This window comes from Eucalyptus grandis, chromosome 5, assembly GCF_016545825.1.
Source record: "Eucalyptus grandis isolate ANBG69807.140 chromosome 5, ASM1654582v1, whole genome shotgun sequence".
Taxonomy (NCBI): Eukaryota; Viridiplantae; Streptophyta; class Magnoliopsida; order Myrtales; family Myrtaceae; genus Eucalyptus; species Eucalyptus grandis.
In genome coordinates, this window is record NC_052616.1 from 45,011,252 (window position 1) to 45,028,996 (window position 17,745).

General features: G+C 41.2%; 1 pseudogene; it reads right to left on the minus strand.

The window, feature by feature from the left end:
- Window positions 1-1,600: 1,600 nt before the first annotated feature.
- On the minus strand, window positions 1,601-9,834 carry LOC120293189 (annotated as a pseudogene).
- Between the last annotated feature and the right edge of the window lie 7,911 nt (window positions 9,835-17,745).

Here is a 17,745-nt window from a genome sequence, read left to right on the forward strand (position 1 = left end):
TTATCAACATAGCACATGTACTTGACCCCACAATAAATGCAAAACACCTCAATTTACCCTTTCTCACCTTTGGCTTTACAAAAATGAAGCCAAACTGTTGATTTTCATTTATCAAAGGACAAGTATTAGATACTTTAGTTGTGTTGGACGCCTCTTCAAGGTCTTCTTCACCTTCATCTTCTAGTAAGTCCATTACTAGATTCATAGCATCATTGGATTTGTCCACTTTCATTAACATTTAAATGAATCACTTGAATCAAGCAAAATATTAATTGGAGCCATCAAATTGGAACACCCATCAAATTAAGCTTTTCTACAAGCTGTGAGATGGATTCCTTATGTAAACTAGGATAGCTATTAGAAATCCACTAAAACAAGCATAGTTTTACAAGTTTGATGAATTTGTTTGTCCAAGTCTCACAAAAACTTAGTTTCAAATACAATTTATGAGGAGAAACTACTGAAATCAAAGTGAAAAACGAAAAAGATAATAGAAAGGAAGTAAATGTGTTTTTTCATGGAAAAAAACGAAATCCCACTCCTAAATTACAATCAAAGGATTCACCAACTGATTTAATTTTGAATTGATGCTGATACAAAGGAAGAATCAAAAGCAGAACAATATAACAATAGACAAAATACAAAGACATATGAGGCCTTTCCAAGTTTCCATGACTGAAGAGAGGTTTCGAAGGAGAGATGAAGGATACTTACGAAGCAGAACAAGAGCTTGAGCGTCGGAAAACACCACACGAACTGCAAGGGACGCTGGATGCGACTCACTGACTTAGGCTGCAAGCAAGAGAGGAAAAGACTGCAAGGCTTGAGAGGCAAGTCGCGTGGATGGGAGGAGACTAGTTACTGGAGAAGCAGAGATTAGGGTCTTCTATTGATTTAGGACATTAGGTCCTTAAAGCTTAAGTCATGTGCTATTCTTTAAGAAATTAAATATATATATATATATATATATATATATATATAAAATAATTGGTCCGTTGTGGTTCCTATCCTGAAATGGAGAACTAAACCAACGCCTTTAGAATCGCCCAAAATCAGCCAGCACAATCTAGTCTAATCTAGGCAATTCCCAATTTGGATGATCCTCTATGCTCACTCCTCCTTCACCATCAAATGCCAAGATCTGTGATTGGTTCTGGCATTTTCATCTAAAAGGGGATGATAAAACCGAGTTGAGTTAAGGTTCGATCTTGTCTCTTCGCCTCTCTTATCTTCTCCATTACTCAATTATGGTTTTCTCCGGTCCGCTAAGCTTCAACTGTAACGGGTTTTTTTAGCTAATCACAGCCTGTATTACTTATCCACTATGCTCGTTCTCCTCGGTACATCGTCTTACAGACTGGCCCCATTTAGTCTTAATTTCAGTAACTTGGCTTGATTTAGAGGAAGGTGACACAAGACTTGAGGCATGTGTCTCTATAGAAGACCCGTTAGGAGATATTGAATCGAAACTTTGCGCAACTACACCCAAAGATTAGAGAATGGCGGCGCCAACGATCGCACAAAAGATCCAGGATTAAGATGAAAATTTTAACGCGCAGAGAAGTAACGTAGGACCACGTGCGCTTGGGGAGCAAACGCTTAAAAAGACCCAAAGCCAAAATTGGAGTAAGCTTGCAAATCGTGGACATAAACAGAAAAAGGGCGGGGAAAAAAACAGTAGATAAAGATAGCCATGGAAAACAATTAGTCGACCTCCTCAATCTTAGGACCAGCTCCACTTCCACCACGAGCAGGACCATCATCGTCCATTCCTGCACCCATGTCGGCACCAGCACCTTGGTACATCTTGGTGGTGATGGGGTTCCAGATGCTCTCCAACTCCTTCTGGTTGCCGTCCAACCATTTGATGGCCTGCTCCATGGTATCGTCAATCTTCTTATCAGCAGGCGGAAGCTTGGCGCCGATCTTTTCATCCTTAATGGTGTTCCTCATGTTGTAGGCGTAATTCTCCAAGGTGTTCTTAGCCTCAAACCTTCTTCTTGTGCTCTTCGTCCTCGGACTTGTACTTCTCTGCCTCTTCAACCATCTTCTCGATCTCCTCCTTGGATAGCCTTCCCTTGTCATTGGTAATGGTGATTTTGTTCTTTTGACCAGGGGTCTTGTCCTCAGCAGACACGTTCAAGATACCATTGGCGTCAATGTCAAAGCACACAGTAATTTGAGGGACGCCCCTAGACGCCAGGGAAATGCCTGAGAGCTCAAATTTACCCAACAAGTTGTTGTCACTGGTCCTCGTTCTCTCACCTTCATAGACCTGGATGAGCACACTGGACTGGTTGTCTGAGTAGGTAGAGAAAACTTGTTCCTTCTTCGTGGGGATGGTGATGTTCCTTGGGATCAACACAGTCATGACACCACCGGCAGTCTCGAGACCAAGGGACATTGGGGTGACATCCACCAGCAAGAGATCCTGTAATTTCTCATTTCCCTCACCACTTAAGATGGCAGCTTGAACAGCAGCACCATAGGCAACGCCCTCATCTGGGTTAATGCTCTTGCAAAGTTCCTTGCCATTGAAGAAATCCTGTAGAAGCTGCTGAACCTTAGGTATCCTAGTTGAACCTCCAACAAGGACCACATCATGGCCAGTACTCCTATTTATCTTGGCATCCCTCAAACACTTCTCAACCAGATCCATACACTTCCTAAAAAGGTCCATGTTGAGCTCCTCAAATCTGGCACGGGTGATGGTTGAGTAGAAATCAACACCCTCATACAAGGAATCAATTTCAATGGTGGTCTGGGCCATGGATGAGAGTGTCCTCTTGGCGCTTACGCAAGATGTCCTCAACCTCCTGAGGGCTCGGGGGTTGCCACTAATGTCCTTCTTGTGCTTCCTCTTGAACTCTTGGACAAAATGGTTGACCATTCTGTTGTCAAAGTCCTCTCCACCAAGTTGGGTATCACCAGCGGTGGCCTTCACCTCTAAGATAACCTCCTCAATGGTGAGAAGAGACATTGAACGTACCACCGCCGAGGTCAAAGATCAAGACATTCTTCTCGCCAACACTGGTTGCTTTCTTGTCAAGACCATAAGCAATTGCAGCTGCTGTAGGCTCATTAATGATACGCATCACATTTAGGCCTGCGATGACACCAGCATCCTTGGTGGCCTGACGCTGAGAGTCATTGAAGTCCGCTGGGACAGTGACCACAGCATTCTTCACGGCAGATCCAAGATAAGCCTCAGCAATCTCACGCATCTTCATGAGGACCATGGAAGAGATCTCCTCGGCAGCAAACTGTTCCTCCTCACCCTTGTAGTTGACCACAATCATGGGCTTGTCACCAGGCCCAGGAATGACCTTGAATGGCCACAATTTAATATCACTCTGTACAGATGCGTCACTGAATCTCCGGCCAATCAATCTCTTGGCATCTGTAATGGAAAGGCAAGTGTAAATCGCCCAAGCAACAAAAACCGTATAGCGGTATTCCATTCAACAAAGAGTATCCCCACCTATGGAACCAAGCTGTCTAAAAGCTAACTATAACTTTGAAACTAATATTTTCACCGCACCAACCATATTTTTGCCCAAAAAAAAAGAAAAAGAAAAAGAAACGTTGAGACGTAACACTATATATTAAAGTTGATCGAAGCGCCGACGCACCGGAAGCATACCAAGTCAATTCTTTCTTACGTACAAAATGTTGAACCGATCACCCTCTTAAGAAATTGATGGGTTTTGTAAGAAGATGAAGAAGAATAAAAAGGATTGAAGAATTCGAGTGTGGAGAGGAGATTTTGTATTTTTATTGTCTTCAATGAATTGTATTGATGTACATCCTCTGCAAATATAGTACAAGAGTATGAATGAACAAGGAAATAAAATATCCTATGAATCAATCTATTCTAGATTTAATTCTAATTGATCTGTACAAATCGGTTTAAAATCAATTAAATATTCCATCCAGCCGCATATCTTTCAACACTCCCCCTCAAGCTGGTGGCTTGTATATGTCTAAGACACCTAGCTTGTTTAGAAGATATGTGTGTTGTCTTTGACAGAGAGGCTTGGTGAAAATGTCTACATGTTGTTCAGTTGTCCCAATTCCTCTTGCTTCAATGACTCCTTCTAAGATCTTGTCTCATGTAAAGTGGCCGTCTACCTCTATATGCTTGGTTCTCTCATGCACTATAGGATTTGCTGCAAGTTTAAGAGCTGCATCATTGTCGCAGAACAGCTTTGTTGCCCCTTGTACCTATATTCCAAGATCCTTAAGGAGACCCCGAATCCATACTATCTGACAAGTAGCTTTGGCCATAGCTCGATACTCCGCTTCAGCTGAAGATAGAGAAATGGTAGGCTGTTTTTTTGTCTTCCAAGAGAGTAAAGAATCTCCTAACTTGATGCAATATCCAGTGACAGACCTTCGACTCATGGGACAAGTTGCATAGTCTGCATCACAATATGCTATCATCTCCATGTTACATCTTCTGGACAATAGTATCCCAAGACCTGGACACTTTTTTAGGTACTTCACAACTTTAAATGTAGCATTCAGGTGTGACTGCTTTGGACTGTGCATGAACTGACTAAGAGTCTGCACTGCATAAGAGATGTCAGGTCTAGTCATTGTCAGATATATAAGCTTTCCGACAAGCCTTTGATAGCTTGAAGGATCTTCCAAAACGAAGTCATCTTCTTGAGAAATTCCCTTATCATAATCTGTGGTGGTCAATTTTGTGTTCTGTTCAATGGGAATAACAGCTAGTTTGCAACCTAATAAATTTGTTTCTGAAATAATCTCCAATATGAATTTTCGCTGACTAAGCGAAATCCCTTGTTCAGAACGGGCAATTTCAATGCCAAGAAAGTACTTAGGTGTTCCCAAGTCTTTAATATGAAAAATTGCATGCAAGTATTTCTTAAAATCTCCTATGGTTGCTTCATCATTTCCCATAATGAGAATATCATCAACATATATCATCAGATAAATAGATGACATACCTTCAGTTCGCATGAATAAGGCATAATCATGTCAAGATTGATAGAACCCTGCTTTGTAAGAGCGCTTGTAAATTTCGCGTACCACTGCCTGGAAGCTTGTTTCAACCCATAAAGGGATTTTCGGAGACGACATACTTTCTTCTCCCCCTGTCTCTGTAATCCCTGAGGAACGTCCATATAAATCTCTTCATCTAAATCTCTGTGGAGAAAGGCGTTATGAACGTCCATCTGGTGTAGAGACCAGTCACAAATAGCTGCAACTGTCAAAAAAGAATGTACAATGACGTCTTTGGCGACAGGTGAGAATGTTTCATGATAATCGAATCCTTCCCGCTGAGTGAAGCCTTTGGCAACCAATCGTGCCTTGAATCTTTCGACAGAGCCATCAGCTCGATATTTTATCTTGTACAACCATTTACAGCCAATGGGTTTACAATTTGGCGGTAATGTGACAAGATCTCAGGTCTTATTATCAATCAAGGCCTGCAATTCTGCTTCCATGGCCTTCTGCCATCTTGGATCAGAAGATGCTTCATTGTAACTGGCAGGTTCCTTATCCTCTAACAATCTACTTATACAGCACCTATGTTCAGATGATAAATTATTGAAGGAAACATAGGATGAAACTGGATATTTGATACTTGGAGAGTCAAGAGCAACACATACATAATCTTTGGTCCAGGTAGGAGGTCGTGTCACTCGACCAGAATGTCGTGGAGGATCTACTCTTGGAGGTGAAGATGTTGATTCCCCAGCTGGTTAAGACCCGAGTAGGCATTCGGTTGATAAGATAGGCTGCTGTAAGAATGCATTCTCCCTAATACTCATCTGGAATTGCTGCTTGAAATTTAAGAGCTCTAGCAACTTCTAGAAGATGCCTGTGTTTACATTCAACCACCCCATTCTGTTGTGGAGTGTATATACAAGAACTTTCATGTTGAATCCCATGAGATAAGAATAATGAAATGCAGTCATGGCTGAAGAACTCCTTTCCGTTATCAGTTCGGATCCTTTTAATGGATTTTCCGAATTGATTTTTCGAAAGAGCAATGAATGTCTTTAAATGAGAATAAGCTTGGCCCTTAAACTGCATTAAAAATATCCATGTCGCACGAGAACAATCATCTACTATGGTGAGAAAATAACGAGACCCATCGTGATTTACTATATGATAAGGGCCCCAGCTATCAACATGAATCAATGATAGTATTTCATTTGCACGAGTATTCCCTAAAGGAAATGGAAGATGTGACTGTTTGGCAAGGGGGCATATGGGGCATTTTGCATAAGGAAAGAAAGTACTATGACCCATCCTTAAGTGCATAATGAAATTCTTTTCATTGGTAGTCAAATTACACAATGACTTCTTATTGAAAGGGGTACTAGAAAAACTGAAATTACTTGGGAAATGTGTCCAGAAATAAAGGCCTTCAAAAAGTCTACCCAAGCCCATCAGTCTGCTAGTCGAAGGGGCCTGAAAGAAGCATGTGTCAATATCGAAGAATACCCGACATGAATTCTCCTTGCATACTCTTGAGACAGAAATAAGATTAAACTGAAATTCTGGGACATAAAGGACATTCTCAAGTGTAATTTGAGGGCTAATCGTCACTAATCCTATCACATTCACGTGTGTGATACTTCCATTTGGTATTTGCACGGAAACAAGAATAATTAATTCCTCATTTAGACTAATAAATAATCCTTTATCACAAACAATGTGATCGCTTGCACCTGAGTCAATGATCCATGCCTTTCTTGAAATTGAATTAATGAGGCAATGTGAGATACCTGAGAAACTTCCTCCTTTGTTGGAGGTTTCCAATTTCTACAGAGCATGCATCAATTGTTGATATTGACCATAAGAGATAGGTTGGTCAGCATTTTGGCCGGTGGGTCCAGTCACTTGATAGGCAGATGATATTTTCTTCTCCTTTTCGTCAGGCCTTCCATGTAATTTCCAACAGCTGTCAATCATATGGTTAGAACGTTTGCAATAATCGCAAAACATTTTACCCTTTGCTTTAAAATTTTGCCGGAAATTCTTTCACGACGTGGCAAGAATCTGGCCGTCCACTCCTTTAGTCGCGGAATCATATCCACCGCTCGGATTCATCTGCGCCTTCAAGCATAAGAAGACCGTCCGATCGGCGAGTGCGATCTCGGTCCGTCCCACTCCGCGCACACGATTTGGTCCGTCGATCCACGCATCAAATCTCGGCCGTTGATGCCATCCTTTTAAAGGGGCGTGCGACGTCTCCTCCCCGCGAACCCTAACCGCCTCTTCTCTCTCGATTTAGGTTTTTGTGATCCCTCTCTTCGTTCGCCACGGGCCGCAAGGGCGATATCACACGTTCTTTACATGCTCCAGCCGACGTAAGACATTGGCTCTCCTCCTACACAGCCTAGTTGATAGATTCGTCCGATCGGAGGAACAGGGTCCATGGCCAGAATCTGTGAGCGAAAGGTAATGTAATTTTCGTTCAAAAACAACAAAAAAAAAAAAAACGTAGCCTTTTCCCTCTCTTTGATGGAACGATACTCTTTTAATGTCGATTCGCCCTCGAGCTTTTCCTCGACGGCTTCCAATTCGTTCCATAAAGATGATAGCTTGTTGAAACAAGCCGTGACCGTTATATTCCCATGTTTAAAATTGCTCAATTCCTGCATGAGCGAAAAATTTTTGGAACGGTCGAGTTTGTTGTACATTTCTTTGATATTCTGCCACATCATTTGAGCGTCTTCTATGGGTGGAAGTCCAGCTGCGACTTCTGGAGAGATGCAATTGCCAATCCAGGCTCGGACAAGCTGATTGCATTTCCTCCAGTGTCGTGGCAGGGGTTCGTCTGAAGGAACAACGATGGTTCCATCAAGGAATCCATCTTTGTCCTTAGTCACCAGCGCACTCCGGAATTCCTGCGACCACCGAGTAGTTTTCGTGCCCGGTAAGTTGCTGGCCGATTAACTTCGGTTCAGGTCCGTCGGTGGTGGAAACGAACAGGGGGTCGCCGGATTCTGGCCGTTCGGTGAAGATTGATCTTGGAAACGGCAAAATCTAGGTGAGAAATCCGAGTAGGGATTCACTCCCATACCCGGATTCGAACCGGTTCCATAACCCGCATTGAAACTGGTCGGGTATGGATTTCCTCCATTGCCCGAACTGCTGGACCCATCTCGGTTGCCCCGCATTTGCTCCACCTAACCCGTCGGTCATGCTTGCCCCGCTTACGATTGGTGGGCTGCCTTCGGGTTGGCCAAAGGCCCATGTCCCTTGAAAACTTGGCGATGATGCATTTTGGTTAGGCCCAAATAGCCACTGATTTGGCTGCATCTGAAACAGTGGCCATTGGTAAGGATGGCCTCCTATTGGTTGGTCCGGAATGGGCTGAACCGAGTAGGGTTGCCCCAGAATTGACTAAGCCAAGAAGTTATGATTTTCTTGAGTTTGAACAGGTAGTTTGTGAGATCTGGCGACATCGACAAAGGAAACAGTGTCCCAGCTTCCTGTGATTTGCGCGGGATCTTCATGCTATGGATGTTCACCAGAAACTGTAGGCAAATTGTTTGCCATTATGAAAAGATTTGACAGAAGCGATGAAGTGAAGAAAACGGAAGCAATAGAATCTTCTACTACTCTGATACCATGTAAGAAGATGGAGAAGAATAAAAAGGATTGAAGAATTTGAGAGTTGAGAGAAGATTTTGTATTTTTATTGTCTTCAATGAATTGTATTGATGTACATCCTCTGCAAATATTGTACAAGAGTACAAATGAACAAGGAAATAAAATATCCTACGAATCAATCTATTCTAGATTTAATTCTAATTGATCTGTACAGATTAAAATCAATTAAATATTCCATTCAGCCGCATATCTTTCAACAGGTTTTGAAACAGTAAACTCCAATATCGCCGCCAGACAAAGTCGTTGAATTACAGATGGCAGACAGTCCATAGGGAACATGCACATAAACCATGAGTAGTTGCAACTATTCTTCCTCCACCATACTTTACTCTCAGTAATACATCAGGCGAGTACAACACGCTTGCTTGCAACTTCGAGCCTAGACCTCAAAATACGAAAAGACCAATTTTAAACGACATCCAGTAACAAATAGCGATTCGCCAGCACAATAAGAGTACAAGAACCTAATAAGTTGACCACCAAGCATGAAAGTCAACTGGTGAGCAACACTAAAATATTTAAAAAAAAAACAACAACAACAAATGCCTATCTAGGAGGACCATAGACAAGCCTAATATGGAATATATATATACACACACATACATACATACAAACAGACAGACAGACAGTGACTACTCAGATTTATAGCAGATCACGAAGGAAAACTGCAACGAGCGCTCCTAAACATAGCACGCGCCCCATAACATCGTGATCTACGAGGAAAACAACACGCACTAAGGCAAAGTAAAGGCTGCAAAAAAACCATAGATCAGCTCGTCTTTAAATGAAGCCTTGATCCAACAAAAACAATCTACTGAACCATCAACAATACATAAAACCAGGTCCTAGAAATCGGATCTCACTGAATACAGTGTTCATCGGGTTCATCGCGACCTGGTTCTTGGCAACGTCGCCGATGAGGCGCTCGGTGTCGGTGAACCCCACATACGACGGCATCGTCCGGTTCCCCTGGTCATTGGCGATGATCTTGACACGGTCATGCTGCCACACCCCGACGCAGGAGTAGGTCGTCCCGAGGTCGATTCCGATGGCCGGACCCTCACCTTTACCGGCCATTATGCGGTCTCTCTCTCTCTCTCTCTCTTAAGGGTTGTGTCGACGGAGAAGGATGCTTGAAGGAGAAGAATGGAAGGAGGCAATCGAAGAAGGCACAAGCTTGAAGCTTGAAGCTAGGGTTGCTAAGCGAGGGAGAGTGGTGGGGGGAGTGGCGAGGCTTGTATAGGGGCTGGGGAATAGAGCTTCGACAATGTTCCATAGCTCGAATCTTATTGGCTGTCACGCCCCGAACCCCGAGCACGTGCCCATCCCTATCTGGTCGATAATAATTTGCGACTTCCCAGGACGAGTCGCCGACCCTTTTCATTTTATTGCACATGCGGAAACGAAAAGAAATCCCCTGACAGTAATCATCTCGGGATAGAAAAGCAGGACAATAGATTTACAAACAAACATGCTTTTATATTTACACTGAGTCATGCACAAAGGTCTATGGCCAAAAGACTACAAAAGGCTGGCCTTCCAAAAAGAAGCGGTTCTAACTGAACTACGCTTCCGATCACCTTCTCTCAGCTCCAGGTCCTCCACTTGACGACTCTGAAAATGTTGTCCCACAACGGGATGAGATATCATCTCAGCAAGTCTAAGCTCTAAACCCCAATTAGGAGGAAAATACGCCAAGAAGTGTCCTAATCACATAATCACACAATCAATGAGACTTACCTCGTCTCAGATCCACCCTGCAGGTCAGTACAATTTATATCCCAAACCACATAAAAGCATGAGCAACAATAAGCTTCAAATAACTGAAACGCCACACTCAATTAATCATGCGTTCTTAGTTTTGATCTCGGCATATAGCACGGCCTACTCTCGCCCGGCGGTCTTCGGCATTGCTAGGCTTCGTCTCACCCCATTGAGCATGGCAACGTCTCTTTATCGACGGCTTTCCCGAAGGAGCATAGGGTCCGAGAATCAATCGCGACCGGCTTCCCGTTGTCCGGGGGGTATCCTAAATAGGGATAACGTCCACTCAACAACCTCGGGACGATTTCTCTTGGCCATCACACGATCACTCAAATATGGCCTGTGGGGCACCGTGTATTGCACTCAAATGCTTCAATTAAAATGGTGAGCCCGGCCTTTTCTTCGTATTAGAAATTCACATGAAATTACTCGTGTGTGGGTACACGGTCAACTTGATCCGGAAAATTGATATTCATCCTTTTTGAAATCCCACTATTTCATATAGTACTAAAAACTATTTTCGGTGTCAAAACCCGACACCCAGGATTTTCTGAATAAATATTGGAAATTCACAATTTTTGAAATTAAATACCAAAAATCAAATCAGCACTCAATCTACATAATTTAACACTCAATTGCAAAAATTAACCGCACCATTACAATCGCATGAAATTCCGATCACCGGATATCCCGGCCTAATTTCCGGAAAAATAATTAAGTAATTAAATAATTACTTAAATTAATTAAATAAATCAATTTAAATTCTAAAAATACTAACCTAGGCCAAAATCATTAAACTAATAACCAATACGGACTCGGAGAAATTCTTGAACCCTACTAGATAATTAGTACAATTTATTTAGGCCTTAGCTAAACCATGCTAACCGCCTAACATGCTCAATTAAATAATTCAATTTCTAATTTAATCTAACTAACCACCTAATTCCTAATAAAATAAATCTAACACCCCTTAAACGATATTAGCCTACTAAGCGAGTTTAGAGTATAAACTCACCGATTAATTGCGGAAATCGGTTCACCGCGACAACGACTCGACGGCGACCGAAATCGAAATTTTTGGTGGCGTCGACAAAATTTGGGCCGGGCCTAAACTTGGCCCAACAAATCTCAACCCAAATCTTAGATTTGTTTCCAACTTGGGCTGGGCTTCACTTGATTCGCGGGCTGAACTTCGGTGGACTTGGGCTTCAATTGACTTGCTGGAATTGGGCCTTGATGAATTGGGCTGAAGACCCACCAATTAGACTGGAATTCTGCTGGGCTGATTTCTCGTGGGCCTCGACTTGCGTGAAGGTTGGGCCAAACCAACTTGCTGGAGCGAATGGGCTGAAGAGCAGCTGATTTCACGCGGCTGCTGGGCCTGTTGATGGGCCTTCGGTGGAGATCGAAATTTCGATCGTTGATGGGAGAAACCGAAGCAGCGAAGGAGTCGTTGAGGTTGGCGTTTGACTGGGACGGCAGCTCGTGGACGGTGCTGCTTCGCTTGGTGTTGCTGGCGACAAGAAGACTTGAAGATCGGTGGACTTGGATGCGCGGAGAGGACGCTCGCTTGTTGACCGAACCGAATGAAGACTTCGGCGTGGCAGCTTCGGTCGTGCGGTGTCGCTGGAAGACTTCAGCTGAAGATCTACCAAAGAAGACACAAGCGTGGAGCTGAAGACACGAGGGGCAAGATGGAAGAGCTTCGGTGGTTGAATCGAGGGCTTCGCTAGCCGAACTACTCGGTTGGATTTGGTGGAGATGCTGGTGGGGGCTTCTTCAGACGGTGGTAGCTCGACAAAATTGAAGACGCGTGGGCCCAGATCTTCGGTGGTGTTCAGCTATAGCAACTGGAGACATGGGCGCTGAATTGAAGAAAGCTGAGTCGGTCTTCTTTGCTAACGGTTGACCGGGCCTGGAGACGACACAGGATGCGGCAGCTAGCTTGAAGGGGATGAAGAAAGGAGCTTCGAATGAGAAAATCGAAAGAAAGCAGAGGCAGAAGACTTCGGCTGAGCTGCATGCGGTGGGGAAATCGGGATAAGCTTCAAGGGAATGATGAAAGTGACGTGAAGCAGCTGGCAGAGATTGCCGAGGAAGCCACCGTGCGGAAGAGTCAACAGTCCCTATCCACTTAATTTATTACTTTGTCTCCTATTACTTTCCCCTACATAATTTCCACCAATTAATCCAAAGTTTGAAGTCCAAATTTTCTGCCTTTTCTCCAATTCCGAATTTCACCAATTAAATTCAATTTCCTTGCTCAATTTTCCAAATTGATATCCGATTTCAATGAAGAAAAATCTCAAACGATTTTCCATAATTCCCCGACACTCATAGGCTCAATTTAGAAGTCTCAATTTCCATCAATTTAGCCCATCTGAATTTCCGCTGATTTTCTGCAACGTCCATATCGATTTTCCGTAAAAATCCTGCATCTCTGAAAGTTTCTGGAGATTGAGTCGACGTTCCTAAAATAGCTTGTGACACCTCGTAACTTTCAATTTCTGAAATCGGGTTCAAATTCGCGGTTATTTTCAATCCGGCGAGCTTTTAGCGTGACCTAATCTATCGGATAACTTTTAGGAATTTTTGGTGCAATTGATCCGTGATCGATTTATCTCAAGTCACAAAGTACATCTTCAACACATTAGCGACTCTTAGTTGTCGTGAAAATATCGAGGTTTCAATTACGGACACCGGGTACCAAAACAACAGAAAATCAATTTAGTGCTGATCAATGAGAATTTTTCAATCAAGTGTAATTTGATCACATATCTCAATCGAATCAGCCTATCTCGATTTCGATCGATCTCCGACGGTGCTATAATGACCTTTGCATCAACACGGTCGAGCGCTCAATTCTTGGTCGAATTCTCAAGTCCAATTGCATTTAGATTCCCTAATTGCTTCCCCCGGATAGTCAAGTTATCTTGTGAGTGATCAGCTCAGAGAATAGCATTATTAGCGTTTCGATGAAAGGCCCGATTTATTTAATCGAAAACAAATTATGAAAATTCAGGCTGTCACATTGGCTATGGGACCGGCGCCGAATTTTTTTTTTTTTTGTCACTCCTACTCTATTCCTACTCTATACTCACTCTCGACTTTTCCCCCGCGCTCTAGCAGGTGTGGGAGTCGAAACCCACTCCCGAAACTTACCGGTGCCGAATTTGAATGGGCCGCATTGTTTCCATGTTCCTCGACTACGGAGACTCTCTCTCTCTCTCTATCCGGGTCTCGATGAAGTCGCTTAGCCGCGTTAAGAATCGAAAAAAAAAATGCATATTTTCAATCATTTGTATTTATTAATAGAGAATATTGTCAATAAACTTTTAACTTATTCAATATATTACTTAAACGACAAATCGGATATTATTTTAATGATGTGAATTTTTATATATTGAATTAGAATTTCAAAATAATAAGTCATTATGTCCATCTATCTCTTTTAGACAAGGAAGAAATATTTGTTGACATTGATTATTATAATTTTATTCGACATAAATATTTTCCATGAATAATTTATATGTAACTTTTTTTTGTCCACTGTCCAAATTTAACGGATTGGAAATCACATCAACAATTTTCATTAATTTGAATTAATGGAAAGACGATATTAAACATTTTTCATATAATTTAAGAAGTAGATTGAACATTTATAGATAGTTTTTTTTAATGAACAAACATTTATAGATACTTTATAAACCATGTTGAATAAATTAATATTTACGAACCACCTTACATATTGGACCAAAATTTGAGAAGCATTTTTGTCTTTTTTCTCTTATTAGTTTGTCACTCCACATATTTGTAGAATTAAATTAAAATCCAAAAATTCAAAAAATAACATAAAGCTTGGAAGCATGAAATCGTTTCCTTCTCCGTTTAGATTTAATGGCTAAAACAAAATATATATTGAAAGTAAATTTAAATAATCTATTTGAGGGAATTTCTACTTTTGTTAAAACCGAACTTTAGGCACTTTGCGGGAAAAAAAATAAATAAAAAACTTTGGGCACTATGGTATGGCCTTGACTACATGCAAGTAAAAGACGGAGGCATTTGTAGTCGATTGGCTTACGAACTATAGCATCACATCTAAACTAGACGATTTTCTTTCTTTTCCATATAAAGATTTAAACTCCGTCCTATTAGATCATAAAGTATGATCTACTTATATTAGAATTTAATGGTTCATTTGTTTCGCCAAAAAAAATGATTTAAAAAATAATTTAACAAAAAAAATGATCATTTGTTTTACCTGTAAAAACAAATAAATGAAAAATATATTCAACTTTCACGAAAATATTTAAACATAAATTGTTTTCAATAATAAATGCATTTTTATTGATTGATTTTTTCAAATGATACAAGCAGTCAAATTTATAAAAATATTACCAAGTTATTTATTTTTTGCGAAACAAACATAACCAATCAAGCCTCTTTTACCAAAAAAAAAAAACAAACAAACAAACAAACAAAATAATCTATTTTATTGCATGCTAAAGTAGAATTTAATGTTTCGACCAAACAATGTAGAATTCAATGTTAAATTAAAATACCATATCACCAAAAATTAATCTTTTCTATCTCTAATTAAGTCTCACTAATCGGTGATAATTTATTACATTATATCATTGCAATATTAATGGCTATTATGTCTACTATATAATATCCATTACCGTAATAATTTATTCATCATTCTTTTTGGTAACATTGTTATTACCATAATCTCTCTCCTTATCAATTTTGGTTGGATTTGTTACAAATGGTGGATGCAGGAAAGAGGTAGAACTTGACTCCAATAATATGTTAGAAAGTTGCCTCCAAGGGGTTGGTGGAATGGTAAGGGCTTGGGCTTATGGGTGCTTGATCCCAAGTTCAAGTTCCCTTGCCCTCCATCTTACAATATCCTTCACTTACATGGAGGCTAATTTGTGGGGCCAAACTAGCTCTCCTCCAATTGGTGCCGGACGAGCCGCACTTCGAGTCATAAAAGTAAAAAAACATGTTAGAAAGTCTATCCCAAAAGATATTTTAAAAAAAAAAAATGTTAGAGAATCTATCCCTAAAGATTAAGGTGATAGGTGAAGGGAAGATATCTTAAAAAAAAAAGTGTTAGAGAATCTATCACAAATGATTAAGATGATAGGTGAAGGGAAACTATATATTCAAGCGATATGAAATATTTTGACATACTTCATCTCCACAAACTTATTATTTCACATTAGTCTTACTCCCATAGACTTGAGCTCAATCTTTAGAAATTTGAATGAGTTATATTAATCCGTCCCATCCTTTATAGATAAATGCAATTTAATCGATTGATTTGATGCATTGACTTCTTTTAAAGGCATGTCATGCCATTACAATAATTCAAATAAGTCCATTAATTCGTCGATTGAATCTTTCATGAAGTTAAATTTAGAAGGTAAGCATGAAAAGAAAAATGTGCGGTCATTTACTTACATAGGAAACTCGTTGCTAACTATTTGTTTCTTGTTGTATCTCCTTAAGAGATCTCTTTGCTTAAAAATTATTTTTTCCTATCTGTAGCGTAAATGCAACGCTATTACCGAATTATTGATTAATTGAAAAAGGCAGACTTCAAGGAGCAACAAGAAGCGACATCAGTGGCTTCTTTGGGCTTCTCCGCCGTGCAACTCTCCGGCCATCCAAGGCAACCTCGACTCAGAAATCGCCAACAACCTCATATTGTCTCCCGCATCTGCAGAAAGCGACTCATCCGGCCATATGATGGCGTGAGTTCAGCACATTCCCAGCCGGAGGTCATTTTCATCACCAAGTCCACGGACCGTACCTAAGCACCTTGTTTATCATGTTTGGTGGCTTTTCGTGCAATTTCGCTACGTTGTTAGCTTGTTCAACTTTTTCCTTTTTATCTAAATGTCCATCAAAATGACTTCTCGTACATATCTTCTAGAATTTACATTTTAAAATAGATTAAATATTTTAAAGGTTGTGTGGAAAATTCTTTTCTTTTGGAAAAAGGAAACAATGCTCCATAAATTATAGGTAATTACGTTTAAAAAGTGGATGCATCTTTTTCGTTTCTTATAGGTAATCTTATCTTAATCTTTCAATTCAACGAGCTAAATACTAGAGCAATTTATGCACGATAAAATAATGTTGTGCTCGAATCATAATGTTTATTAGTAGTTTATGTTATTATGAAACTTCAAATTAAATGGATTTCTTTAATTTCAGAAGAATATAAGGTCATGCAAAGCGCCAATAGTTGTTTCTGTAATTTCAAGCGAGGTATATTTACATGGCCCTGATTCTAGAAGTCTACCAGAGAGACAATTGGGCATTTTAGACAACGTTCAAAGTGGGACAAACTAGGATTAGACATCTGCCAGAAGAGAAGATAAACGAGGATTAGTAAGATTTCGAAAAAGTCAACGTTCAAAGTCTATCAACAACGCTTATATAGATACGCTAGTTCAAAACGATATTGTTGATATAGCACAGCCATGAGTAGCCTTCTTCATCCCTCGCATTCTCGCCTCCTGTATCGGCGAAAGTTGAGCGAACACTGCCGTCGCGCTTTTTCATGTGGTCTATGCCGGAATGACATCAGCGGACTGATTTCCGTCTGTGGCTGCGAACAGTGTCGGGTTTATGTTCACAAATTATGCACTGAATTGCCTCCTCGGATCCGACATCCACGTCATGCCGACTACCCCCTCGACCTCCAAGTGGGCGAACAGGGTGACCATGGGCACACACCAGTCCTTTTCCGATGCGATCCTTGCGACTTTGAGGTGGACGCCGACATCGCAATGCTGACTTTGTGGGTTGGGGTATGTTATGGTCCAAAGTTGCGCGAAGCCAAGGCTGCGGTCGGCAATAATCCGGCACTCTGACGGTTCTCTCGCGAACATCCGCTCATGTCCTTTCTCACAAAAGTCGAAAGCATTGACATCCTCTTTTGCATAGATTGCAAGAAGGGAATCTCGGAGGAGGAATGCGGGTGCCAGGAGTACAGTATCTTCCTGCACAAGGCATGCGCCGACCTGCCCCTAAAGATAAACCACCACCCTCTCCACACCGGCTGCCACCCTCTCCGTTTCGTTTGCGATTCATCGAATAAGATGACTTGCAAGGAATGCCAACGCTAGTTATACATGCAGTGAGAAATGGGAGTGTTGACACCTAAATTTCATCATTTTACTTAAAAATTAATCGCATACAATATTAGGAATTAGTTGCTAAAAAAAAAAACACTAGAGGTCGGGTTGGGCCGGATCCGGCATTGGCCCGGCCCGCCGCCCGCCTCTCTTTCCCCTGCGCGGC